General features: G+C 39.6%; 1 protein-coding gene across 2 annotated transcripts in view; it reads left to right on the forward strand.

The window, feature by feature from the left end:
* The first annotated feature begins 5,458 nt into the window (after positions 1-5,458).
* The window catches only part of synpo (synaptopodin), an 80,284-nt gene continuing 70,847 nt past the window's right edge, over positions 5,459-14,895 (forward strand). Inside the window, exon 1 of one of the 2 annotated variants that reach the window (XM_031898725.1) lies at positions 5,459-5,758. The gene's annotated coding sequence lies outside the window, so the exon portion shown is untranslated. The remainder of the gene's footprint in view (positions 5,759-14,895) is intronic. The other variant, XM_002937256.5, reaches the window with a different exon arrangement.

The following is a 14,895-nucleotide window of genomic DNA, read 5'->3' on the forward strand; positions in this document are numbered from 1 at the left end:
GAAGGGTGGGTTGTTCTCTTTTAGTCTAGTATGTTATCTTTATAAAGGGGGAAGGAGCTTGTGGTTATTGTGAAGAACCTGTTAAATTGACATTGTGAGGGGCAGGCCAAGGCCCTGAAACTGTCCTAAGAAGCAGGCTTGGTTTAAATAATGAAATATTTCCAATGGAAAAATATCCCCAATTTGCTCAGTAGGAAAAGCTGTACAAAATTACATTTTAATAAAAATAAAACAGGTTAAATAGGGCCTTATTATACCCCTTGACTGCTACTTTAAAAAAAAACAAACTTTAACTAAGGTTATTCCTGTGGCCTTTATATTATAGAAAGTGTGTATTTTGAGCTTTGATGGCCAGTTACTCACATATTTTATCTGATTAGATTAGTTCATAAAGAAAAACTTCCGGACCTCCCCATGATTTTGCATTCCTTGTGAGAAGATCCACTTGCCTTGCCAAGTCTAGCCCTATCAAGTCAGAGGGATAACGTTTGTCTTCTTTTTTCCATATATATCAGCTGGAGAGCGCTGCATATTTATATACATAGATCTTGCGCCAAAAAAACAGGATAAAAAATAAAGCCTGCGGTTTTGTCTCCGAACAGATGACCCCCTGCCCTCAATCCCCAAATGTTCCAATATAAACACAGCTTTTCTAAATATATTCGGGATACAGTTCTCTTTAATTACTCCCTTGTTTGTGGATATACTTGACACTCAGAACAGGAAGTTTTTGGGCAGCTCAAAGTTGCAGAAGAGGACTAAGCCTTATCACTTGCTTTTTCAATTTGTCTAATCTGGAGTCCGTAATAAGATTAAGAAGAAACTAAAGGCAGCCATACAATGAAAGATCCGCTCCACTGGCAAGGTCGCCAAATGGATTTTTTCCCGATATGCCCACCTTGATTGGTGCATAATGCCTCTATGCAGGCTGTTGGATCAAGGACTGCATTAATGCACAGATCCTGACGTGAAAATGAAACCTACACGATCGACATCTGCCCAATATTTGCCCAGGTATCAGTCGGGTAGGTCCACCAGGGCGGCTTTTATTGGCCCATGTATGGCCAAGATGATCTAGTAATACATCAATAATTGTACTCATAAAGTCAGTACATTTATCAAAGAAGATCTCTGAGCTGCGATTAACACCTCCATACCCCCCTGTGAGGTAAGTGAGTATATTTCCAAGAAAACACCTACTGATGAAAACACAAGTGGTACTGGTAACTTGAACATACCAATCACTCGTCGTAGTAAATTAGCAGCTTTTTTCATCTGCCTTGACTGCATATGGACCTGCAAAGTATAGATCATCTTAATAGTTTCTTCAGTAAAAAATACTGCAATACTGCCAAAATACTGCAGTTTTTAAAAACAAAATTCAGAATATGGGAAATGGGAAACAACACTGCAACAACTTCAAAAAGTGTCTGTAACCCTGTGGTGTGGCACAAGGATTTATAAGGACGGACGCTGTCTGCTTTAATTATCTCTTGTACTAAGAATAATGAGATGAGTGCAAAGGAGCTGGACACCATTCAATGTTTATTCATAATGTGGTTAGAGAAGGAATATGCACCCTTCTCTTAATTAACCACATCCTAATCTGATACATTGGATACTCCTGTATAAGAAATAAAGGATTTTTGCTTTAACAGAGTAGCAATACACTGATGAGATCAACAGAGCCCCATGGGGAAGTTTTATATCCTGTTCTACACAAACTATTATCCTTTTGTCCATCGTCCCTGCACAAGTGGAGATTATAATTTAAGTTCCTTTCACATTCTCCCATTAGAGTTAGTTTCATTAAGAGCCAATTAATTGTGGTATAATATACAAACTTTTCACAATCACAAGTTCTGGAAACCTGTTATCCAGAAAGTTACAGCAAGTCCATCTCCCAGAGACTCAATTATAAGCAAATTATTCCAATTTAAAAAAAATAATTTCCCTTTTCTCTGTAATAATCAAACAGTACCTTCAGTACCTTGTACTTGACCCCAGCAAATCCTAATCCAACTAATCGTTATTGGAGGTAAAACAATCCTATTGGGTTAAAGTTTAAATTATTTTTCAGTATATAATGTATGAAAATCCAAATTACGTAAATATCCTTTAACTGGAAAACCCCAGGTCATGAACATTCTGTATAACAGGTCCTGTACTTTATATAGGGCCTGCCAGGTGGCAGAAAATTCATAGCATTGGCAATAGAAGAAGGGGTTCCCAGAGCTCTAATTTACCTAAAACCCAGTTTGGTCTCAGATTCCTCAGCAGAGGTAGTGTAACTGGATTGTAATCACTACATCTACTGGTCATTATTAAATGCTGCTGGCACTGTTGCTTCCCAAGGAGTTGAGCTGAGACAAGCAGCAGGGCAGCTCCTTATCCAGTGCAGAATAAAAAGCTCATTTGTTCATTGACTGGGACCCTTTTGGTGAATCGCATGTGTTCAATTTATTTTCTTTTTGATTCTATGAATTTTTAAAATAATGGACCCATGGGACAGTTGGGTAGGGGGTATTTTATTTAACTGGGGGGCTTCACCAAGCCTTTTCTAACCAGTCAGCTGCATTGTTCCTGCAGTGAACTGAGTATTTACCAAATCAAAAGACGTAATGCAAACAGAGGCAGCATATTTTCTGTAAAAGAGCAGCCCTTGCTCCAGGTAGCTGAGGGATTAGTGCTTTCCATCTGATAACATGTGGACTGATGCCTAGCACTAATACTGCAGGGGTTAGGCTGATAAGGGACTCTCCCCTTTGACTCTTTGTCAGATCTCAATTCATGTGCTGTCTGATAATGCTGCCCTATGACCCCCTCCCCGCGCTATAATAACTGCAGAGTGCAGAGTCCTTTGCTATCTCTTCTTTGCTATTGCCCTGCCGCAGCCACAGACCAGTAAAAGTGCACTGGGTGTGAGCAGCGAGGAACATTCCTCCAATACTTTCTTTTCTAGACTCCAATCTGTAAGTAAACAGTTAGGGATAATTTTCTTTTGTGCTTTCTGTCAGTGCCGTACTGGTAGCATGTTAACATGTTGCCTTTCAGATACAGCTGTAGAGAGCATTTAGTCGTTAGGCAAACACAAAAACATTTAAAGGAATACTATACCCCCAGAATGAATACTTAACCAACACATAGTTGGTTAAGATATCAAATTAAGTGTGCTACTAAAGAATCTTGCCAAACTGGAATACATACATATCAGTAAATATTGTCCTATTACATCTTTTCCCTTGAGCCGGCATTTAGTGATGTGCTGTGTGCTCCCTCAGAGATCACCTAACAGGAAATAATGCAGCTCAAACTGTAACAGGAAGAAGTGTGGCATTTTAAAAAAGATGTCCATTAATTGGCTAATGTGACCTAACGTATGTGTGCCCTTGGTTTTATGCACCATGAATCGTATGAAAATGGCAATTTTCTATTTAGTATTACCCAATAGTATACTGCTAAAAAAAAGTATATATTTATAAAAATTTTATTTAGATGAAGCAGGGTTTTCAAATAAGCTTTATGCTATATATTTTTTACAATTTTTGTTCAGGGGCATAGTTTTGCTTTAAATGGAATATATACCCTATTAGAGCATACCTTCAGTTAATGATTGTTTTATTCATTTGGCACTGACATGAGTATGATTATATTTATAAAACACCAACATATTCTGCAGCATCAAATACATCCAAACTATGTGCAGAACCTAAAGGTAAAGTGGGCCCTGCACAGTCTCAAAGATATTCAGCATTGGCATCAGAATGTGTGTTCGTACACATAAGATCTGCCTGTTCAGTCACACGAGCAGATCTCTCCATGGTATGCCCCCCATAGAGCTGGGCGATATCAGGTTGATCTGAACGGTTGGCCCTCTGGCCAAATGACTTGACCACAGTGATTAAAATGCAGGCTGTCAGGGCAAGGAGGCAACAAACATATGTGGCTACACACAGAGGGAACTGTCTTACAGGGCTGGCATATTAAAGGGGATGTTGACTCTCTATAAAACTCTTCCATGGTACTCTCCACTTCTCCAAAGCAGGCAGCCCAAAGTTCGTGTTTCAATAGGATTCTGCCTGTTCTTATCTAGTACAGGGAGATTACTGTACAGATTGGGCTTGCTTTTATTGCACGGTTATCAAACATCAGATAAAGTGCTGCTTAGATGTGCGGAGTGCCATTGACGGCTACATAAACAAAGATCAGGGAGCTAGGAACACACAGGGCAGACAGGATTCAGGTACCTGATAATATTCTAGTAGTTGTAGTTCAGCAACATTGGGGAAATACATGGCTTTGCAGTAGTCTACTTTGTACAGGGCACCACCATTCTTGTGCTCCAAAGACAATAGGGCACATGTAGATCACAGTGCAGTGCAGTGAGGAATGTACAATTTTGAGCACAATCTCCATTTATTTCCCACAGTGCAGCTTTTTTTCCCAAAGAATTACATTGTCACTGTGGTTGCAACTGACAATGAACTTGGTGAATTTATGCTGCGCCTGCAACAATTGTGTCTGAATCGTCAAAATTACCACAACTGCATGCAAATCTCTTCCAAAACTGGACACGCGTGGAAGCCGCCATTTCCAGTGACACTTGCGCCCAATTTTTCAGTTGCAGGTGTGCTGTGCCTATTAATGATGGGCGCAAAGGGAACCCTGAAGTTAATGTCTAGTCAGGAGGAGTCAGTAGCTCCTACATCAATAATAAAATGGAAGGCAGGAAGGACTGTGAAGCACCAAGTGCAGCTGTACAGAAGAGCACATTTTCATGCGAGTACCTTTAATAAAAGGTACTGCAAAGACAACTGCCTGCAGGGGATTGCAGGGAGTGTGAGTGCTGGGAAATTGCGGCGAGTGCAACTGCACTGGCAGTCGTACATGATCCCTAATATTTAGTTGCTCTCATGTTGCTGCAAATAATACTCTAGTGGCCCCCAGTGATCCTAATGAGTTTTAATGGTGCTGGCTGACACCCACCCTGCCCCAGAAATGCAAAGGAATCAGTGAAAGGCATCTGTGGCAACTGTGTTGGCAGTGAGGAATGCCATTGTCTCCTATAGACTGTTGTTTTGTCCTAGAGTGGGGATTTTCCCTCCTGAGGAGTTTCCCCTGTGTGTGGTACCCCCTCTCATTTTAGAGTGTAGGCTCTATTGACCAGGACCCTCTTTACCTCCTGTGTCAGTCAGTATTGTTTAATGTATACACCCTTGTACTGTGGAACATGTTGGTACTTAATAAACATGTTAGTAATAACAATATATCTAACGCATGTGTATAAATATACAGGGTATCAGCCTGTTATATAGTTAACCCTGTCAGTGCCAAAGCAAGTGCAGCGTACTGGAGAGGGGTGTGACATGTTTACACACCCTCTGCTGGAACTAATTCCCGCACTATATCCGACTGCCTAAAACTTTTTTTCTGTTTCGTTACTGGTCTGAGCTCGATCTGGGTTTCTCCTCCATGGCAGTCTCCTCCGCAATATTCCTAAAAATATACCCGCCTAATGCATTCAATATGTATGAAATATACCATATGCCGGGGGCTGCAGACAATAGGTGCTCTGTTTTATAAAAACTCCCCTCTCCACACCCCCCTCCTTCTCACTGCTCCTTCCTCTGCCTTCTTCCTGATCCTGGGACTGCTAAGTGACAGAAGGAGAGTGCAAGCCTGTGAGACAGTGTGTATGGGCTTGTGTGGAGCCAACCAACTCCGGAATAGGGGTGCGCTGGGCGGCTGTGCTCTGCAGGTAAGTCCCCCGCTTGCACTACATAAATGTATCCTGCCTTTTCTCTCTGCACAGGGGGATGCACACCTTGCCTTCACCACATAAGTTGTAGGAACAGCTCATTTTATTTATAGGGGGGGCATTATATATATATTCTATATAAGCAATGTTAAATTCCTCAGCTCTTTATAATGGAAAGTGTTGTACTGTTTCATTGTGAATACTTGTTGAAGAGCTCAGCTTCCTATATAGATGTTTATTGAATGTTCTTTCTCTTAAAGTTACTCAGAAATACTTTCCAGTCCTGTTGATATTTTCTGTATAGGAGGCTGTGCAATGTTCTGCAAGGCATTAATTGCAGACAATCTCCCAGATGCAGTCTGGGGGCAAAGCCAGCGATGTAGAAATGAATGGGAGTTTCTGTGCTGCTCGTTGGAACTGGCTGCAGCCCAATGACTGGTGGGCGTCTGACTCGTCTTCATCCAGCTGTTGGGAAGTACAGCTCCTAGCAGGGGATGCTGGGAATTGTAGTTGGTACCAACTGGAAGAACACAAGTGTGACATATCTGCTGTAAGCAATATGTAACTGAACAAAGTAATTAGGTGGGATTAAAAAAATCAAATTTTCCTGCACTCCCAGTCTGTGTATTCAATGGGTGCATTGGGGATGGGGGGGCACAGGTGTACTTATGGCAGAGGGCTCTTATGGTGTTACCTTGGAAACTGTTCCATATATATATATATATATATATATATATATATATATATATATATATATATATATATACACACACACACACACACACACACACACACACACACATATATATAGTAGGTGGCTTTTTATTCTTTCCCTTTTTGATGGTATTTTTGGTTAATACTTAGGCCAAGAAATAAGGTATATAAAGAAATAATTTTCATATTCTGCATTTTTTTTTCAAGAAGCGTTTACACAAGTAAATAGTTGTACATGCAGTAGAATGCTTTAGACTTCTTTATTCACTCCATCTACTTAAGAACAGCAATTTAGATTCAATTTAGCTGCAGGAAAGACATTCATCTGAATGGAATAGCCACTATTGTGATTTTGGGGTGACACAGTAGCCAGAAATGTACACTACGCCCCTAAAGAGGTATAGTCCACCTTTAAATAAATTGTAGTATGATGTAGACAGAGATATTCTGAGACAATTTGCAACTGGTCTTTGTTTTTTATTTTGCATGCTGGTAGTTGAACTATTCAGTATTTTGTTCAGCAGTTTTGGAATTTCAGACAGTATCTGGTTGCTTGGGTCCAATGTACCATAGCAACCAGGCAGCTTGGTGCTGGGGAGTACAGTTTCAGCAGTTCATTGTATTACTTGTGCAGCTGCAGCTGTTCATGATGTTATTACCTGTGTGAACTGCAGCAGATAATAATGACGCCATATGTGCTGCATATTTACTTGTTTGCAGTACTTATAAAAGGATTTATATTTGGTGTCTGGCATTGAAGAGAAAGTCTGTCAACTTTACTTTTACTGGGGATACTTGTTTGCTATTCCTGTGCAATATATGGCAAGTAAAGCCTATAAATGGAATACCATGGAGCTGTTCAAAAGCACAGAAACAAAGGCATGCTTACTATCCATTCGCTATAGGATGGTTTGTTGATAGTTACATTACTGCATTGATGCCAGTGTTATACATAGGTCCTATGGGGTACCTGCTGTTCTGCTGGAAATGATCGAGATACTTCTCATAGCACAAAAAATATCTCTTTAGACTGTAAATAAGCCAGCGTGTTGTTAACAAGTACAGTTGGGGGGAATTTCCCTAACTAGCACTTGGATGGTCTCAGCAGACACAATGCGAGACTCGCAGACACTTCTGCTGTTACTGTGTATATACACAGCTAATTGACATTAATTGACAGTAATTGTTTTTGTTTGGCCAGTGACCTCACCATTCTGGTAATAACAGAGCGTGATAAAGCTGTAGGAGCTTGTTTGAAATCATGTGATAACAAAAATGAACTGTGCCCTATGTATCCCTGCCGAAAAGTTACCTTTAGAAGTCTATTGAGTAAAAGGGGAGATCCAACCTTACCTTCTCCCAATATGTGTAATAAAGATGATAACTTTCATGAGGTTTATACATATAATGAAGATGAATATAATCAGAAGCATTGTTAGAGGACCTGAAATTGGTGCTGCATATGCATCTGAAAGTAGCAGCCTGCTTTGGTCATGGTTGAATTTCTGGGAAAGAAGCCAACCTTGGATTCAGCGTTTTCATTTTGCTAAAACACCCTACAAGCTGATGCTCATGGAACTAATAAGTTATGAAATGAAAGTTTCCAGTGTTTGGTCAGTGGTACAGTAAGTTTCTAGCTGTAGCTGAAGAAAGACCTAAGGCAGGAGTTCCCAATGTTTTTTACCCACATTCAAATGTTAAAAAAAGTTTGGAGAGCAACACAAGCATGCAAAAAGTTCATGGAGCTGCCAGTTATAGCTGTGATTAGCTATTGGTAGCCCAATGTCGCCTGGCAGTCTACAGGAGGCTCTGTTTGGCAGCATTTGTGGTTTGTTGCATCTAAAGCTTGTCTTCAAGCCAGAAATTCAAAAATAAGCACCCGTTTTAAGGCCACTGAGCAACATTCAAGGTGTTGGTGAGCAACATGTTGCTCCTGAGACACTGGTTGGCGATCACTGACCTGAGGCATCTGGAGAAACACTGTGCCACCCAAAGCACATCCTGACAAGCTTTTCATTTCCACTGGGAACAAACCTCCAGGTTGTCGGACACACAACCAGCCTAGGTGCAAAGAAAGCCTGCAGTGTTGTGTGCACTAGGAATGTTGTTCATGCTCTGTCATTTCTACTGTACTTCCCAGTGCACCAGGCACCATTTTTACCTTCCTGTAATGAGCGGAGGTGGGTTTGTGCCATCTAAAAAAACAGTGCAACATTTGTTTAATTTACATGAACTCCAGAGCTGTCAACCCACCCCATGTCATGAGGGAGATAATGATCCAGTCCTATTTTTTTAGGACTAAATTCCACTTCACACTAAATGATAACATGAAATAAGGCCTTGAGTGGATCGTTATCTCCCTCATGGCATGGGGTTGGTTGACAGCTCTGGTTAAAGACATTCCCCATGAAATCTTTTGAGACTGAAGGACTTTGTAATTACTTTGGAGAAACAGGGCGATAAACCAACAACAGGATTTTTATCAAGAAGTTAAAAAGTCAATATACCAGATTTTGCTATTAATTGTATATGTATCTTTTGCAACATTGTCTCTTAAGCTGCCCAAACACGTTCAGGTTTGAGTTGTCTTACACCGAATGTTCAGATATTGGTCATACATTTTAATGCATCAGCTTAGGCTGGTTGGCCACACCTAAATTCATCATCTCCCATATGTCTCCTATTGTGTTTTAAAGGAACAGTAACACCAAAAAAATGAAATTGTATAAAAGTAACTAAAATATAATGTGCTGCTGCCCTGCACTGGTAAAAGCTGTGTGTTTACTTCAGAAAGTCTACTATAATTTATATAAATAAGCTGCTATGTAGCCATGGGGGCATCCATTCAAAAGAGAAAAGGCACAGGCACATAGCAGATAACAGATAAAACACTATTGTATTCTACAGAACTTATCTGTTATCTGCTATATAACCTGTGCCTTTTCTCCTTTTTTCCAGCTTGAATGGCTGCCCCCGTGGCTACACAGCAGCTTATTATATAAATTATAGTAGTGTTACTGTAGCAAACACACCAGTTTTACCAGTACAGGGCAACAGTGCATTATATTTTTATTACTTTAAAGCTCTTTCATTTTTTGGTGTTACTGTTCCTTTAATCCTGATACAAGAAGCTAGAAAGTCTTGTAGTCCATGGGGCATAATGTTTTGGGGAGTGGGGAATCTAAACAGGGCTGTAAATAAAACTTCCCCTATGTAAGTTTGCACAAAGATATACCATAAATCTAATGTGTGTATATAACATATTGCATATCTTTTACTGCAGGAATTGTGTAAGTTGCAGGAATTCTTTAACCCATGGGCTAAAGGTTATTGAACAAGAACTAGTCATAATAGCAGCAGTGATACAGTATAATTGGAGCTGTTTGCTACAGCACAAAGGGATTCTTAGGAGGATACCAGTTTCTAGGTAAATGCAAGGATTCTTGGATAATAGCCCCACTAGTTGGTGGTACTCCCCAAAACAAGTCCTAGCTCACTACTTATGTAAACTTCTTTCAGGACACTTTCTTAGCTTCTAGAAGGGACTCAAATCTGCTATTTCAAATGGTCACTAAGCTTATCTAGACATGGAATTCCTTGCCGTTTCATGTTTCATATACCTGTATGTATGTATATTTATATATAAATAGACAGCCGGTAAGCAGCACACCTTTAGCGCGAGGTAATACCTGGGTGCCAATGCAGTATTTCAGTAGACATCTTCACAGGTAGTGACAGCACTCACAGGAATTTGCATGCAAGGTAGCAAGTTAAAAATGAAAATTGAAGTTTATTTAGTCCAACGTTTCACTTCCTAACTCTGATGAAAGTTCCAGTTGGGAACTGAAACACTGGACTGAATAAACCTCAATTTTTATTTTCACTTTACTACCTTGTGTGCAAATTACTGTGAGTGCTGTCACTACCTGCGAAGATTTATATATATATATATATATATATATATATATATATATTCATTCATAGATTGTGACAGCACTCAAATGAGTTTTCATATAACGAAACAAGACAAATTAGTTAGTTACTTACAAAGTTACTTAGGTTAATTACGTATTCAGTAGTATTGTTTTTATATATGTAATGTTAGCAGCCCTGCAGTTCTCGGGTACCCTCCCTCTTCTGCTCATTTATGAGCCTTGTCTTCCCCTATTGACTAATGGTCTATCCTTGTATTGTAAAAGTCAGAGTTTAACTCTTTTTATAGAGCATTTCCAGTATATGATCCGCAGGAGTTCAGATTGCAACAAATGACAGCAACAGAAACAGAGGAAGAGCATGTCTGTAAGCCATTATTTCAGCGTGAACTTAGTCTTAAAATCCCACTTTTTCGCTAGATTTACACATGACACATGCATTTTTACAGTGCACCTTATGACCCTTGATCAGTCAGGCACAAAATGCAAACCCAGTTTTGTGCCACCTAGAAAGATGCACACAGGGACTTATATAGAACAGAGGTGATGGTCAACGCTTTTTAAAAGACATGCTGTCTTTCTGTGTACTAGAACTCCAAATGTTAAAACATATTTAAATACTGCTGTTATTTTCTATCACATATGAGGTCACATAATTATTTGAAATGCTTTGTTAAATCTGTATTATACCTCTCCAGCCCCCTAACCGATGGACGCCTATACCCATTGTTCTAATTCGATTATCCGATATAGCCCGATATCACCCACCCATAGGTGTGGATATCGGGAGAAGATCCGCTCACTTGGCAATGTCGCCAAGCGAGCGGATCTTATCGTGTATGGCCACCCTTAGTTGCCAAACAATGGCTTACATTTGTTTGTAGAAGAGATAAAAATATTAAGTTTCTTGTTTCCTCCTGGAGTTATTCCTAACTAATAGGATAGGACCCTTTTTTACATTAAGGGCTGATTTACTAATATAGGTGTTATATTGCACCAGTGATGTTACCCCTTAGCCATTAGCTTTGACCAGAGTACTCCAAGTTAGAAAATGAAGGCAGAGATCTACAATAATTGAGTGCTGGTGCCAACTGTACTAGTAAATTTTAGCACCAAAAGTAATAAGCAAGACCCAAATGAATGACTGAGCCAGGCTTATAATTTAACATAGTCTATCCTCATTTACTAAGAGCAGGCAAGTAACAAAGATTGATATTTGACATAGTTTACCATATGTTTACCATATGTTGTATGTTGTGACAATGGAGGGCAATTATTGACATCTTGATATTGTACTTTTAGTTAGGCATAAAAGGTAGCAGCTAAAAAGGTACCTTGTACCCTCAAAATGATATGGGGTAATTTAATAATGGTCACAATGTTTGCACCGGGTCTAATTACCTATTGAAACCACCTATACATATGAGTTGATCCCTAAGCTCATAGACTGCAAGCAGCACAGAGTATGTACAGTGAATCAGCAGAAAAGAAAATGGGGAGCTACTTCAGAGGCACAGATCTTCCCTGCTAAAGGGCTGTGGTTGCCTTGGGCTGGTACAGAACATAATTTACAAGATTTCTGCTGAAGATCATCTGATAGTCTGGCAGGCCAGTCCGACCCTGGGAAAAGTAAACCATGGATCCGGAAGCACTTGAATGGGTGGGTTCTTGACTTATTTGTAGTGTTGGAAGGCTCTGTAGATTTCTGGAGGCTTTAGAGCCCTTTCAGTACAAGGTGCTCAATGCCTATATGCAGTAACAGATTTGGGAGCACACTACATCTGGAAAGTATTAATCAGATCTAGAATTACATCTATTTCCTCTTTTGATGTTGCAGTAGTCATGTTGCAGCTAGACAGTAAAATCAACTTATTCTTTGCAGCTGTAGAATGAGATTTGGTGGAGCTGGGTTTTTTTTTCTATCTTTGGCAACAGCACTGCTTACCAGTGTTCAAAATAAATAAAAAATCACCATCTATATGTATCTCAAATAAAGTTCTCACGTCTCAGGCAGTTTGGACCAATATACCTGTGCTATATGTGTATCCTCAAGAATAGACAGGCCTTGCCCTAATTTCTCCAGGGTGAAACATCTTGTTAAGTATTCCGCAGTAATTATGAGCACATGTTGTTGTCCAAAAACATTTACTCTGGGATCCCAATCAAGTTAATTTAAACTGCTGCAAACTAGGAATTTAAACAAGATAAGTAGTGGCTACTTCTTTACAACTTTACTAATATTGCTAAGGAAACACCTCCAAAGAACCAAGACACTGTAGTATAATCAAGGTCTCCATCTTCCGGTGGTTCTTGGGGTTAATCTGAAATATTATTTTTATGCTTCTTGTACTTTGTATGTAGAGGCATTTCGGAAAGGAATCATAAAGTGACTTCAAATCATCTGAAATACATTGCCTCAAGAACAAAACAAAACCATACCAATCTCCATATTGATCACTGACACTATAGGTTCATTACCAATTTAGATACTTTAGCTTCTCAGATTCTCAGAACATGATAAAAAAAACACAGTTTACTGTGTGTAGAAGCTACGCAGAGCATATCAACATCAGATATTGAACCCTAACAGGAAAAAGAAAAGATCTGCACTTTTAACAGTCAAATAAATTTCAGAAGTGTATGCTGCATATTCACTCGATGAGTGATTTGTATCTAGTACAAAGGGACCCAAAAGGCAACACAGTTTCTGTTAATTTCTGTGGCTTCCTGACCAACAACTATGATCATCAAACACTGTTACAGTATTGGTGGCATGCCTGTAGCACTTTCCCTGTTTACCCCTTATACCCCACAGGTTAAAACTAAAACTGCATATCTATATATGCATATGCATAATCTATATATTGAAGGAAGGAAAAGGACAGGTAAAAACTAAATAAGCTTTATCAGAAAGGTCTATGTCTATACAGCAATAAACACTTACAGAACTGCTGCTCTGAGTCCTTAGTGAAAAGAAACACCACTTGTCTATCTGTCTATTCTGTTTACATGACCTTCTGTGTCAGACTTCCTGCTCTTAGCAAAATCCTTCAGGGCACAGTTTGCTCATCTCTCCGCCTCCCTCCTTATTGGAGGCAAAACAAGCCTATTGGGTTTATTCAATATTTGAATGATTTTTAGCAGACTTAAGGCATGGAGATCCAAATTACAGAAAAACCCCTTATCTGGAAAACCCCAGGTCCCGAGCATTCTGGATAACAGGTCCCATACCTGTACCACACAAAATCAACGTTTCGGGGGGCTACACTGCTATCCTATTTGCCTATTTGCAATAAAATGCCTCAGTATCTTTCCTTTTCCTTTTATTATTTTATATTTTAATTATATGTTTAGGATCATCCTAAGACTCGCGAGTCTTTTTCGGCGATTTCCCGAAATCGCCCCGCCGCGTCTGCCATCCCACCGGCAACTTACATTGTCGCCGATAGGATGGCAGGGGAAGGCAACTCGGGGAGATTAGTCGCCCGCGAACAGGGAGTTTTGCCGCGGGCGACTAATCTCCCCGTGTGCCAGAGCCTTAGTTAGTGACTTTAGGCGGGCCACATGGGACATAACTGTTTGGTTAGTTTGTGACCACGCAGGTCAGATTCAAATGCAAACTAACTGAACAGTTATGTCCCATGTGGCCTTCCCTTAAGTCACTAATTGGTTACTGACTGCTAACAGCTTAGAGAGCTGTAAAGGAGGAAGTAGAGTTCTGGCTATTATGTTAGACATTTGCTCACTCCAGCCCTTATAGATTACATTTTTGCCTAACTAACTACTGTACATTTTTTTATTTTGCACAGTCTGTCTGTTTACCCAGTTTCATTTTTACCCTGAACTGTTCCTTTTAGTTGAACATTTCCTATAGCTTAAAGTTTTCCCTAGATGATGTTAGTTGATATTTAGTTTGCCTATATTGGCATAAACTATAACACAGCGGAATACTATTGAATAAACAATATTAATAATAAATAATTTTGCAGTTTGTCCTTTCTGCTCAAATTCTTTGTTTAGTTTGGATACTTGGCAACTGCAAGAAGGTATAGCAGCTGCTGAATGGATATTGTTACCCAATACCTTTGTAGCTGACTCTATGGACAATATACTCATTCTGTGAAACGCAGTGGCTTCATTTGTATTTGTTGGACAATGAAAAAGCATATTAAATACAAATTTTACTCACTATGGACTAGACATTGAGCCAAATCCTAGCACACTGTAAAGGACTTGGATGCAACTGCATTTAAAAAAAAAAGAAAAAAAAACTGCTCGCCATGGCCATACACTAATATATTTTCTGATCCACCCAAAACCCACTTATTGCAGGCAGTTCAATACTCAGAACTGTCATGGATAATTTGAGTAAATGCTTAAATAAGGTATTCTGCTCATGCAGTTCCTATCATCTCATTCACCAACAATTGAGTTAGATTGCCTAATCTGCAGCCTGCACCTATTGTTTCCCATGACTTTGGAACATGTATA

This window comes from Xenopus tropicalis, chromosome 3 (assembly GCF_000004195.4).
Source record: "Xenopus tropicalis strain Nigerian chromosome 3, UCB_Xtro_10.0, whole genome shotgun sequence".
NCBI lineage: Eukaryota > Metazoa > Chordata > Amphibia > Anura > Pipidae > Xenopus > Xenopus tropicalis.